Below are 15,162 nucleotides of genomic sequence, written 5' to 3'. Positions count from 1 at the left end.
ATGAAAAAACAAATTGATAAATTGGACCTTATTAATATTAAAACTTCTGCTCTTCCAAAGACACTGTTAAAAGAAGTAAAATACAAAGCACTCAGTAGGAGAAAACATTTGCAAATCATGTATCTGATAAAGAATTTGTATCTAGAATATATAAAGAAGTCTCAAAACTCAACAATAAGGAAATAAGCAGCACAAGTTTTAAAAGAGGTAAAATATTTAAAACAATATTTAACCTAATACAATAGGGCAACAAAACACATGAAAGGATGCTAAACAACATTAGCCATTAGTGTAATTCAAATTAAGACCAGAATGAGCTACCACTACACTTTTTAGAATACGTAAAACTAAGCATACCTAATATTGGTAAGAATGTGATAGAGTGGAATTTTTCATGGACTATTGCGCAGAATGTAAAATGGAACAACCGCTGTGGAAAACAGCTTGATGGTTTCTTAATAATCAAATATACAGCTACTATATGATTCAGCCTCTCCACTCTTAGATACTTTACGAAGAGAAATGAAAACATGAGTTTATGCAAAAACTTGAATACAAAAACTAGAACTATGAATGGTCATAGTAGTTTTATGTGTAAGATTCAAACACTGGGAGCAACCCAATGTCCATAAATAAGAGTATGAATAAACATAGTGTGGAATATCCATTCAATGGAATAATACTAGACAACAAAAAGGAATACATTATTTTATATAATTGCTATTACTGTCATATATAATTTTATTACTTCTGTTACTGGTTACATACAGTTGACATTATTGAGTAATTATGCTTAGCAAAAGAAGCCAAATAAATTACACAGTATATACTGTATAGTTCCATTTATGTAAAATTCTAGGAATTGCAAAATAATGTATATTATGTATAACATAATAATGTATGGCAAAAGTAGATCAGTAGTTGTGGGAATATCTCTGAAAATGCAGGTAAGGAAGAGATGTAAAGAATGGATCAAATGGCATGAATAAACTTTTAAAGATGATAGAGGTGTTTTCTACAATGTCAACTAGTTTTTTTAAAAAGATAATAAGAAGATATTATGAACAACTATCAGAAATTAAAATTCTAATTAAAAGAAAAATTCCTAGGGGGGGAAAAACATAATTCACCAAAATTACATGAGAAAATATAGGAATTTGAATAGTCATATAAATATTAAAAATGGAATCTATAATTAAAGTCTCATCCTCAAAAACTCTAGGCTCATGTCTTCACTGGTGAATTTCACCAACTACTCAAAGAATCAATGCAAAACACAAAACTTTCAGGTAAGAAAAAGAAATATAATAACTCATTCTATGAGTACAGATAATTTTGATACCAAAACCTTAAAAGAATTATAAAAGCAAAGAAAATTATAGACCAAACTCAATTACAAACACAGATGCACAGATTCTAAATATTAGCCAACAAAATCTAGCAAATATTTTAAAATATAATGTATCAGCATCTAATTGTGTTTATTCCAGGAATAGAAGTTTGGTTGAATATTTCAAAATCTATCCATGTACTTACCACATGTTATTAACTAAATGTTTGTGTTCCCACCAAAATTCATATGTTGAAATCTTCAAGCCCAAGGGGATGGTATTAGGAGCTGGACCTTGGGAGGTGATTAGATCATGAGAATGGAGCCCCTTACTGGTATTAATGTCCTTATTAAAAAAAAAAAGAAAAACACGAGAGAGATTTTTACTCTTTCTGTTATGTGAGAACACAGTGAGAAGACATCTGTCTCTGAACCAAGAAATGGGACTTTGCAAGACACAGAATCTGAAGATACTTTAATCTTAGGCTTCTCAGCTTCTAGGCTTCAAAAAATGAATGTCTGTTGTTTGCACCACCCAATCTATACCATTTTTGTTGTAATTAGCCCAAAATGGCCTAAGACACCAAATTAACCAAATAATGAAGAAAAATCATATGATTATATTTGCAAATGGTGAAAGAAAAATTAAAATCAACCCTATGCATGGTATAATAACTCTAAGCAAATTAGGAATAGAATCGCATTTCACTTACCTGAAAAAAATTTCTATAAAACCCCTAGAGAAAAACTCAAAGTCAATGGCAACATTACAAACTTTCCCTTGAAACTGAAATGAAGATGGCCACCACCTTCATCCCTCTATTCAGGATTGTGCTAGAGATTTTTAATTAGTGCAATAAGGCAAAAAAAAAAAAAAAAGTACAGGAATTAGAATGAAATAAAAAGGTGTTGTTCTTAAATTATATGTCTGACATGAGTCTGCACATTAAAAAGTCCAAAAGAGTAAACACACCAACTATAGGAATTAATAACTGAGTTTATCCAGGTGGCTGGACACCAAGTGAATATAGTGTTTCTTCTATTTATCATCAACAGAGAGCCAGAAAGTGAAACCTAAAACATAATACCATGGCATTTCATAAAAAACAGCAAATACTTATTAATATATCTAATGAAAAAATATGTAAGACTCACGAAACTATCTAATATAATTGAGAGAATTGAGAAAGGGATATTAGGAATACATCATATTCAAAAATCAGAAGTCTCAAGTTGTAAAGATATAAATTTCACTAGTTGTCAGGAATTTCGTGTGAGCTCTGGTAAGCTGCTTCTCAACGAGGAAAAGTGGAGAGACTTACCTAAGGTCATGATTTACTCCAAAAATCCAGTAATAAAAGTCAATATGGTTGTCACTCTCACTCGGTAATTGACTATAAATGGTCCAAGCTATTTTGGTTCTCCAATTTCAAATTTTTGAATAAGACAGTCAAATTCCTCTTGCGTGCGTACGCGCGCGCATACACACACACACACACACACACACAGCCTACTCTAATTTTGGGGTGGAATTTGTTGAATCTTTATTTCATTTTGAAGAGAACTGACATTTTTACAACATCGGATCATCATAGCTATGAGCACCATATGCTTTTCCAAGTTTTATGTTTTCTTTACTGTATTTAAGAAAGCTTTCATAATTTTCTTTGTAAAGATCATGCACCATTTATTGCTTTTGTAAATGACATTTTAAAATTTATTTATAAACTATCTATCTGTTGTTTTATAGAAATGGAAACTGGATTGTATTAATCTTGTAACAGGCAACCTACCTTTATCAGTCAGGGGCTTATAGATACCAGGCTAGTCCCCTTACCCAAAGAAAAGGATTTAATACAGGGAATTAAGTGCTTGGCAAAACTGGAGAAAAGGCCAGGTGAGCAAGCTCTAGGCTGAGCTTCCAGGAATGACACCAAGAATAGCTTCTTAGGACTGACCTGCCAAGGGAACAAAAATCTGTTAGAAATTGAATGTTGGAGAATCAAAAAAATCACTTGTCCAAATACTGACTTCAGGACAGAGTTCAGCCACAACCCAGGCATCAAGAACCTCATCCACAGCTGTTGACTCTTGGGCACACTAACTTAGCCTCCAAGATGAAAACCTCTCAGCAGCTACAAAGTGGGGAGGGTCCAAACACTAGTATAGTGTTACTGCTACCCGAGAAAACCAAATGCTTTTCCAACTCTCACTTCCAGAAAGAACAACAGAAGCATGTTCTCTGCCCCATTTTCAGTTCTAAATACCTCCTGTGAGTATTTGCTTGAGGAAGCCAGATCACATGTGGAATGTGAGCTGAAAGAGAGTTTGGTAAATATAACTTTACAGATTCTAGTTTCTAGGATCAAGTTAAGACATGCCTCAAATTTTGGAATAGCATGTAGAAGCTGCAATTCACCACCCTATATTAATTATGTTTATTCTCATAATATGTCTAAATATTTGGGAGATTTTTATATATAGAAGATCATATTACCCACCTTTGTTTCACAGTCCATATTTCTTTTTTTTTTTTTTTTTTTTTTTTTTTTTAAGTATAGGTGTATTTTATTTTATTTTTTTTTTCCAGCAAGGATGAATACCCAACTTTTGTAGCAACATGGACGAGTCCATATTTCTTTTAATCCTTATCTTATTCACAGGCTAAGACCTCCAATAAATCTGAACTATAATAAAAATGGCTGTAATATAAAACTGTAAAATAGCCTATTTTCAATAGGCTTCTGGTAAATTCTCTTTATTGAGTAAAGAATGTTTACATCTATTCCACATTTACTCTGACACTGTATTTTCTTTGTTTTAAAAGCAGGAATAAGTATTGAATTTTACATAATAATTGCTGATATAGTCAAGATGATTGCAGATTTTTCTCCTTAATCTATTAATGCAGTGAATTTCATAAATAGTTTTTTAAAGGTGAGTAATCTTTTACACTTCTGCCTATTCTATTTTTATTATCCCTCCTATCTGTCCTTTCCATGCTACACTTGCTGCCCCTGTGTTAGCTCATATCCTCATTATCTTTCACCTGTACTACTGTACTAGCCTCCTAATTGGGTTTTCTGTCATAAATATTTGGTTTCTGCAATGCATTCTTCAATTTAAACCCAGAATTACCTTCCTCATTGGATAATCTTATTCAGATCCTCAAACACCTTTACTGCCTCTCCATAACTTAGGAAAGAAAATTAAAATTAGAACTTTTACTATTTCCAACCTATAATTACATCAGTACTTCTTTAATTATTACTACCACAAAAATTTACTATGAATTGGTCATCACAAGCTATTGGAGAGTGCACAAAACATCCCACACATATTCATGTGTTGAAGTCTTTCATCCAGCTCATCATTTCTTAAAGTGTATTCTAGGGGACAGTGGTCTCAAGAGATTTTGGAAATAATGGTTTCAAAATCAACTAAATTATGAAAATACTTTCTCTGTGCTGGTCTTAAGGATTCATATTACTCACTATAATAAGAAATACTGTGTGAAATCATACAATAAGTACAATAAGAACTCTGTTTTACCTCAGTACTCTCTAGGCATATTCATACACAAAATCCTTTCATTAAGGGTCTAATAATATTCATTAAAACTAAGTTTCTATTGGGGGACCTGGGTGGCTCAGTGGGCTAAGCCTCTGCCTTCGGCTCAGGTCATGTTCTCAGGGTCCTGGGATCAAGCCCCACATCAGGATCTCTGCTCAGCATGGAGCCTGCTTGCCCCTTTCTCTCTGCCTACCTGTGACCTCTCTCTCTCTCTTTCTGTCAAATAAATAAATAAAATCTTTTTAAAAATATTGAAACACTTTTAGAAAAAAAAAGTGTTTCGAAAAAAAAATTTATTTCCTCAGCATAGTCTGTGCCTCCTCTCTTTCCCACCCATCAAATCCTACTCATCTTTTAAGGCCTCCTCTATGAGTCTCTGGATAACACCCATTTCTAAGTTGAAACTCATTCTCTGAATCCCTATAGCACATTTTTGTACTTTTAAACTGTGTGCTATATCTTTCCCCCAAATAAGTTTCAATTCCTTAAAGGTGGGGTTTTCACTGAATTTCAGAAAAATACTCTTATAATAGATACTTAATAAACATGTATTTTTAACCTACTGAAGTTCTTTTCCATTTTATAGAATTGGGCATTTTATATTTGTATCTAAAAATATCTTAGATATTGCTAGAAGTACAAAATATATTTGAGATATCACTCTAACCATGAAGGTCAAGTTATTCTGGAGAATCACAGTCTGGCTGAATAGACTTGGTAAGGACAGATTAATAAAAATTCAAAAATAGAAACTGTGCCTTAAGTTGCATGGCCTTTAGTCCTTCAAGAGATCAGAGAAGAGACTTCAAACTAGAATAAACAGAGCAGGTTGCATGAAAAGGTGGAACTTGAGAGAGCCCTGACCAGAGAGCATGGACCCAAGGTAAACACTCTCAGTACCATGGAAGAAACCCAAACACACTGTTGCTCCTTGTCGTCCACATTCTGTTCAGTCCTCATTAGCATCACCCAGCTTCATCCAGGCGCAGTAGCCAACTCACTCAAATTCCTCCCGACTGTTTCTTAAGTTAAGAGAATTGAAATATGGTTAGCAAGGTAACAACGCAGGTTAGAGAACATCTGATAGAAGAAACTGACTTGATTACAGAAACCGAAGTAAGGAGAACTTAATGACATCTGTGGGAAGATATAAATAAAATTCATCCTAATCCTTTGGTGATTGTGGCAAAGAAAGCCTAGAAACAAGGGGAAATCTTTCTTAGACCTTGATCTTCCTTAAGTGAGATGGGAGATGACTTGATAAAAGCAAGGGTTATTTCTAATAGAAAACAGATGCCCCACAGAGTTCTTAGTCATGTTCGAATCCAGACAGCGGTGTACTGAAGTGGGGGTAGGAGTAGAAAGAAGGGTTTAGAAATGGACATGACAAGTTAATGTTTACAGTAGCATTGCCCTAAGGATTTATGTTCTTCCAGGACATAAATAGAGCCAAAGAAAAATCTGCTAAGAAAAATACCAGATATGCGGATATATAGCAACAGGGTGAAAAATGGAAGGAATATCAGGTTTCTCGCAAAGGGTTCTGTAAGACTTGGGTATGTATGACACATTTTCCAGGTGTTCTGGTCTGTTCCCCTCTTCATACACCACTACAGCTCTTCTAATTCTTTGGTTTGTCTTCAAACATCTCTCCATTCACCACCTTTCATAACCTTGGTCTCGGAAGACTCAAGAATGCCAGAAGGACAGGGCAGAGTGTGGGCTGCTCTCATCACAAAATGCTCTCTGTATCGTTCACTTACTCATCTGCCAAATCCTTTATTCATTCATCATTCCAAGAGATACTTAATAATTTTTCATGTGACAGGACCCATAACATCAAAGAAGCATGTCTAAATCATAAGGGTAAGAAAAGAGTATTTCAGATCAGGGAAACTGCATATACATAGGGATTTCCATGAGACAAAGCACACGACGCTTGGAAAAGTAAAAGCCTATTAGTCTGACTGGAGTAAGGAGTTCAAAAGAACTGGTGGTCAGAATAAAAAGCAGTGGCCAAATGATGCTGGGCTTTTTAAACTATGATGCAGAATATGGATGTGATCCTAAAAGTGGTGGGAAAGATTTCAGGAGTTTAAACACTAGTTTCCCTCACCATCTACGCCATTTCTTTCGCATACAGGAAAAAGTACGTGTTTATACATTTTAGAATATCTGAGATAGGAACCAGGATCCCACAGAAATAGAGATTTAATTTACAAAGATTTGCAGCCACCAAAAATCTTTCCATTTTTTTATTATAGTTAAAGATATTTCAAGGAAGATAGAAACAAATGCAATGTGTACTTTTAGCATCTCTTCTATATCTAAAGCAATTTTGTTAATTTAGAAGCATAAAAAGTATTAGGCCTAATTGGTTTGTTCATAAAATGTTCATGTTTTATATATTAAATTTTAAAATATAGTTTACTCAATTACAAATTTACTAGGAGAACTCCTTAAAATGTGGTAAATTAAACCACAAGCTGCTAAGCTGTAAGAAATACATTCTCATTCCTGTCACTTTATAAGGAACAGGCAAAATTTTGAGAACAGAAGAAACATCAATATGATAGCATGACAAAGAAAGTTATATTTTCTTGAATTCATGTGTTCCTGGACAATTTTAAGCAGATACAGAAAGCATTCATTTTCAGAGAAAAAGAAAAAAAAACAACAACTTTAGAACAAAAGAAAAAATGTTCACTGAGTATTTTTGCCATGTGCGACTGTTTAATTATTATTAATCTTGGAGCCATTTCTCTCAGCAGTTTTTGCTCCACTGACTGCTCTATTCTGGAATTGAAGAAATTCCTATTGTAGAAAAACAACGAATTTTAGAGCCAGATATCTGAGTTCTAGAACACGATGACCTGGAACAAATCACTTCCCTTCTCTGGGATACAACAAGATCTCTGAGGATCTTTCTAGCATTTTGAGATAATGTGGACTGGGACCATAAAGAGGCTTGACCTAACAAGCTTCAATGTGTCTATGTGGGAAAGTTGGGAACATGAGTGGAAATTGTGAGATGAGGTGGATCAGAAGGTGGAATATACGCTTGTGAGAAGCGAGGTTAGAACAGCTGGAGAAGGAAAACAAAGGTGCTAATCACAAGAGAAGTGAACAAACATTATTTTCTGCTCAGGAACCCTGTAGATGTTGTTGGTTGTCTGTCCACTCCAGAGTTAGGGGAGCTCTGAACACAGTGGAAAGTGCCCATGAGGTTGAAATTTGAGTATTAGAATAGTCTTGATATGAGAATGATGATACCCAAGTCAAAAAATTGAAGAAATCAGTCGTATAAAATTGGGATTTGATATATTCATGTATCACCTTTTTTTTTTAAGATTTTATTTATTTGACAGACAGAGATCACAAGTAGGCAGAGAGGCAAGCAGAGAGAGGAGGAAGCAGGCTCCCTGCTGAGCAGAGAGCACAATGCAGGGCTTGATCCCAAGATCCTGGAATCATGACCTGGGCGGAAGGCAGAGGCTTTAACCCACTGAGCCACCCAGGTGCCCCCATATGTCACCTTCTAAATTAATTTTGCTTTAATGTATTTTTAAGATTGATTAATATTAACTCCTCAAAGTGCTTAAGTGATACATAGTTTAAAACACTGCCACCTGGATTAGTGCATTGGCAGCAATGTCCAAGGGTAACATAAATCGGATAAATCTGGACAATCACAGAAATCTTGATCTGATCTCTCTGTGACATCTATGAGCAACACCAGGATTATACACCATTACAACTTCTACTTTATGCTTATTTAATGAGTGCATCTCTACAAAGGGAACAGTTTCATTCACTGAGTACAGAAAAGGAGGAATCTGAAACAGACGAGAGAGTGGAGCAGAAACTGGAATGGAGTTGTCTTGTAAATGTAATGCAAAAAGAACATGTAGTAAAGAAAGTCATCTTGCCTGAAAAGAGGTCTGGCTTTGTCCTGTTTCCGGGAGGTAATCTCTAAAATGTCATGCTTGCTAAGGAGTGCCCATGTTTGCCTGGAAGTCTTGGGCCAGGATAGATGGTACAATAATGGGATTTAGGGTGAAGATTTTTGGGTCACAGCCAGGGGGCTATTCAGTCAATCAAGCATGCCTAGTAATAGAGCCTAAATAAAACTCTGAACACCAAGATCAGGTGAACTTTCATGACTGGCAATACTCCATGTGCATACACAAACGTTAAGAGTACTTCTACCAAACTCTACCCAAGACCCCTTTTCCCTTGGCTAATTTTTAATTTGTATCCTTTTCCTGTAGTGAACTCCAAGCTCATGTATTAGAGGTTTCTGTGAATTCTGAAATTCCTTTCAGTTTTGAAACTTTCACTTAGCAAAATTTTGCAATGATTCATCTATGTTGTACCATGTATCAGTATTTCATTACTTTTTATTGCTGAATGTTCCCACAATTATACCACATTTTCATGTGTTTATTGGCCAGTTGTCTTTTTTTTTTTTTAAAGGAATAGATTTTTAAATCCTCTGCCTATTTTTAAATTGAGTCATTTGTCTTTCATTATTCAATTTGAATAGTTTTTTTATATATTCTGGGTCTAAGTTCTTCATCAGGTATATGATTTGCAAATATTTCCTCCCATTCTGGGAGTTGCCTTTTCACTTTCTTGATGGTATCATTTTCATCAAAAAAGTTTTAATTTTGATGTACTCCAATTCAGCTTTTTTGTGTTATTCCTTGTGCATTTGATGTCCTATTGCTCAACCACGTCATGATGGTTTTCTCCTATGTTTTCTTCAAAGTGTTTCATAGATTTAGTTCTTATATTTAGGTGTCTGATTAATTTTGAGTTAATTTTTGTACAGGATAGAGATCAGTATTTTAATATGTTCATATCCAGTTGTCCCAGAACTATTTGTTGAAATACTATTTTTTCCCATTGTAGTCTTTCACCTTACTCAAAAATTAAATGGCTTTAATAATACGAGTTTATTGCTAGACTTTAAATCTGATTCCTTTGATCTGTATCTCTACGTTGATAGGGAACTTCACATTATCATTAATACTGTAGCTCTGTAATCAGTTATTAATTTCTTCCAATTTTGTTCTTCCACTTCAAAATTGATCCCAGCGTCTTGGGATCGAGTCCCACATCGGGCTCCTTGCTCGGCGGGGAGCCTGCTTCTCCCTCTGCCTCTGCCTGCCATTCTGTCTGCCTGTGCTCGCTCTCTCCCCCTCTCTCTCTCTGATAAATAAATAAAACCTTTAAAAAAAAATTGTTTTGGCTATTCTGTTTTCCTTACATTTCCTTGCAACCTTAGTATCAACTTGTCAATTTCTACAGAAGTTTTGCAGAAAATTTTGCAGCAAGAACTTTGATAAGGACTGCATCAAATCTATAGGACAATTTGGGTAGTATTGCTATCTTGACATTAAATATTCAGATCCATAAGCAATGGATGAATTTCCATTTAACCAGACTTCTCTAATTTCATTCAACAATGCTTTGTAGTTTTCAATGTACAAGTTGTGTGCTAAATTCACCCCTAAGTATTATATTCTTTTTGCTGCCATTGTAAATTGTTTTCTTAATTTCATTTTCAGATTTTTTCATCACTACTGTATAGAAATGCAATCAATATTTATATATCTAACTTCTACCCTGCTGAATTTGTTAGTTCTGATATTTTTAAATATATTTCTTGGGATTTTCTATATATAAAATTGTTCAGCAAGTGAAGATAGTTTACTTCTTCCTTTTTACTTTTGATACCTTCTACTTCTTTCTCTTGCCTAATTGCCCTGGCTAGAACTAAGTGAAATATTCACTAGAAATGGCAAGAGTGGATATCCTTGTTTTTTTCTTAATCTTAGAGAGGAGGCATTCAGTATTTAGCATTAGTTATGATCTTACTTGTATCTTAGTTATATATCCTATATAAGATTTAGGCAGTTTCCTTTTATTCTGGTATTATTAAGTGTTTTAGCATGAAATCAGATTTTGTCAAGTGTGCTAAATTCATGTCAAGTACATGAATAATCATGCACTTTTTGTCCTTTATTCTATCAATATAGTATAGCATATTGATTAATTTTTAGATATTAAACTTTGGATTCCAGAGATAAATCCCACTTTGTCATGTTGCATAATCCTTTTTATATGTGCCTGGATTTGGTTTACCTTTTTTTGGAGTATTTTTTGTGTCAATATTCATGAAAGTCATTTGTTATAATTTTACCTTCTTATAATGTTTTTGTCTGATTCTGATATTTGAGTTTTTTTTTTTTTTTTTTTTAAAGATTTTATTTATTTATTTGACAGAGAGATCACAAGTAGGCAGAGAGGCAGGCAGAGAGAGAGAGAGAGAGAGGAGGAAGCAGGCTCCCTGCTGAGCAGAGAGCCCGATGCGGGACTCGATCCCAGGACCCTGAGATCATGACCTGAGCCGAAGGCAGCGGCCCAACCCACTGAGCCACCCAGGCGCCCTGATATTTGAGTTTTAATGGTCTCAAAGAATGAATGGTGAAATATCATTTCATTTTTGTTAATTAAAGATTTTGTGAAGAACTGTTCATCTTCTTTTATTTTTTTTTTTTATTTTTTATTTATTTATTTTTTAAATAGAACTGTTCATCTTCTTTTAAATGTTTACTAAAATTTAACAGTGAAACCATCTGGGTCTGGGCTTTTCTTGGTGGAAACTTATTTAAATATTAATTCATTATCTTCACTTATTATAAGTCTTTCAGGTTCTCTATTCCTTTTTCAATCAATTTCACTGCTTTGTGTCTTTATAAGAACTTGTCCATTTTACCTCGCTAACTTCCTGGTCTATAGTTGGTAATAGTATTCCCTTATAATGCTTTCCATTTCTATAAGGTTGATACTGATATTCCTGTTTAATTCCTGAATTTAATTCCTGACTCTTTTTTTTTTTTTTTTTTAACTTGGTCAGTCTGGCTAAAGGTTTGTCAGTTTTCTTGATCTTTTCAATTAACTGATTTTTGGTTATATTGCTTTTCTCTTTTTATCTTTCTTCCATTTATTTTTGTTATAATCCTTCATTTCCTTTTATCTGCTTGGTCTGAGTTAAATTTGTTTTTCTTTTCTAGTTTCTTAAGGTAGAAAGTTAGCTGACACCAGTCAGCTAACTTTATCATATAAAGTTTCTAACTATAACTTTTCCTCTGAGTGCTTGGTTGGCTGCATTCACTAAGTTTTGGTATGTCATATCTTTCTTAGAGCTATTGATGGGAGTGTGCTGCTTTATTTCTACATATTTATTAATTAAAAAAATATCCTTTTGTTATTGATTTCTCATGTAATTCCATATTGATTAGAGAACATACTCTAAATGATTTTGATTTTTTAAAATTTATTATTCCTTTTTTATGGTCTGATGCATGGTTTATCCTGTAAATGTTTTGTGTGTACTTGAAAAGAGTGTTTATTCTGCTATTGTTGCATGAAGTGTTCTAGAGATTTATGATAGGACTAACTGATTTACATTTTTGTTGAAGTCTTTTAATTTTTTGTTAACTTCTACCTAGTTGTTCTATCCATTATTTAAAGTTGCATATTTAAGTCTTCCAATTTTATTGCTGAATTGCCTATTTCTCCCTTTAATTTTGTCAGTTTATGCCTCATTTATTTTGGGACTCAACTGTTAGGGTGCATTTATATTTATAATTGTTATATCTTCCTAATGAATTGACCCTTTTATCATTTGTAAGTGCTCTTCTTTTTCTCTAGTAATAATTTTTGTAATAAAGCTTATTATTCTGATATTATTATAGATACTCCAGTTTTTGTATGGTTACTATTTGCATGATATACCTTTTTCCATCCCTTTACTTTCAAGCTATTTGCATATGTGAATCTAAAATATATTTCCTATCTTAAAATTCCCCCATTTGAATGAAATTATATGGTATTTGTCTTTCTCTGACTGACTTATTTCACGATGGGTATTATAGAAGGCACTTGTGATAAGCACTATATGTTATATGTAAGTAATGAATCACTAAATTCTACTCCTAAAACTAATACTACACAATATGTCAACCAATTGGAATTTAAATAAAAGTTTGAGACTAAAAAATAAATAAATAAAATAAATTTCCTATCAACAGAATAAAGTGTTTCTGTTTTTAATCTCATACTTTCCTCCTTTTAATTGTATTGTCTCATCTATTTACATTTGTTATTATTATTGATATAATTGGATTTGTAGCTGCTATTTTTCTTTTGTTTTCTATATGTCTTATTATTTTTATTTCTTTATTACTCCTTACTGCCTACTTGGTACAAGATAGAGATTTTTTGGTATAATATTTTAATTCATGAATAACATTTAATCATATTTTTGAATCATTTTAGTGGTTGTCCTAGAGCCTAAAATATACATTTTTTTTTTTTTAAATATACATCTTAAATAACCAATAAATTGGGCACCTGGGTGGCTCAGTAGGTTAAGCCGCTGCCTTCAGCTTAGGTCATGATCTCAGGGTCCTGGGATCAAGTCCGCATTGGGCTCTCTGCTCAGCAGGGAGCCTGCTTCCCTCTCTCTCTCTCTCTGCCTGCCTCTCTCTCCGTCTACTTGTGATCTCTCTCTGTCAAATAAATAAATAAAATCTTTAAAAAAAATAACCAATAAATGTATACTAACTCATAAATAAATAAAATCTTTAAAAAAAATAACCAATAAATGTATACTAACTCAATTACAGTAAAAAATTTACTCGTATATAGCTCCATTCCCTCCATCCTTATTTGTGCTAGTATCATCATACATGTTGCTTCCATATATGTTACAAACTGAACAATGCACTGTTAAAATTACCTTGTATAATCTTACATCTTAAACATAGAGAAGGGAAAAAAAAAAAAACACATAGAGAAGAAGGGAAAACAAGCTTGTATTTATAATTTGTTGCATTACCTTTATTCACCACGTCTGATTCTCTTGATTTATTCTTATGGATTTGAATTATAATATTATGTCACTTCTTCATGATCTTTCCTTATTCCAATACAGCTTTGTTTCTATTTTTAGGCTCTATGCTGTTACTGTCGAATATATTACATCTAAATGTTCTAAGCCAGTCAATATAATTATATACATAGTTTTATGAAATTGATTTTTAAATCAGGTAAAAGAAATAAAAGGAAAAAAGGACAATATTCAGTCATATTGTCTTTTATAATTATCTACATAATACCCTCATGACTCTCTGTTTACTCATGTGGATACAAAATTACTATTTGACATTGTTTGCTTTCAGTTTGAAAGTCCTTAAGTATGATAAGGCAGAACAGTTAACAAATTCTCTCATCTTTTACATAACTGGGAATGTCTTTATGTCGTCCTCATTTTTGAAAGATAGTTTTGCTGGATATAAGAATTAGTGAATAGGTTTTACTTCAACATTTTGAATATGTCATTCCATTGCAGTCTGGCCTCATCACTTCTGGTAAGAACTGTTAATTTACTATGGTTCTCCTGTACCTAATGAGTCATTTTTCTCTTGGTGCTTTCAAGATATTCTCTTTATCTTTGACTTCAAAAATTATGATTATGATGTATCTGGGTGTTAAATCTTAAAGTCTCTTTTGTCAGTGAGGCTTCCATCCTTTGTGGATGAATCTGTGTGTAGCTTGGAAATGTTTCAAGTCTGCCCCATATTTGGCTTTGATTGTTATTGGGTCCTTACAGACTAGCGCATGCACTCAGACTTCCTAATCCTCAGGATTGACTAATCTTAGGGGGTTCTTCTTGGCTGTCTCCTTCCTGGTTCTCTCTTAAACTTCTGACTGCTTTGCTATTCTGCTTGTTTCTACTAGTAGCATGGAGCTACAAGCATTTTCTTAATTGATCTCACTAAGATTCCCATTGATGTCTACTAAGACTACCCACAGTAATGGAATTCCCTATGCTCTGATATAAATAAGTCAGTCTCCTTCAGACAGAGCTGTGGGGCTCTTTATCTTAATATGGTGCCTCTCTTCCAGGCAGAACCTCATTGCAATTACACAGTAACTAGAGACAGGAACAGTGGTTGCCTTATCCTAGAGTGAAATCTCTGCTCTACAAGTGGGCATTGGGGGAAGGGGTAACCTTTGATCTTCTCAGATTACCACTTGTGGTATGGAAACTCTGCCCTAAAAATAAGCTGGGGCAGTCAGATTCCTAGTATTCTCAGCCTCCTGAGCCTGGAGTAAATTTTCCCTTCCTACAGGAAGGAGCTGGGTGATAAAGGGAGCCTCAGTCCTCTTATAAAACCCAGTAG

This window comes from Mustela erminea, chromosome 1 (assembly GCF_009829155.1).
Source record: "Mustela erminea isolate mMusErm1 chromosome 1, mMusErm1.Pri, whole genome shotgun sequence".
NCBI lineage: Eukaryota > Metazoa > Chordata > Mammalia > Carnivora > Mustelidae > Mustela > Mustela erminea.
Note: the sequence above shows the minus strand (reverse complement) of the source record.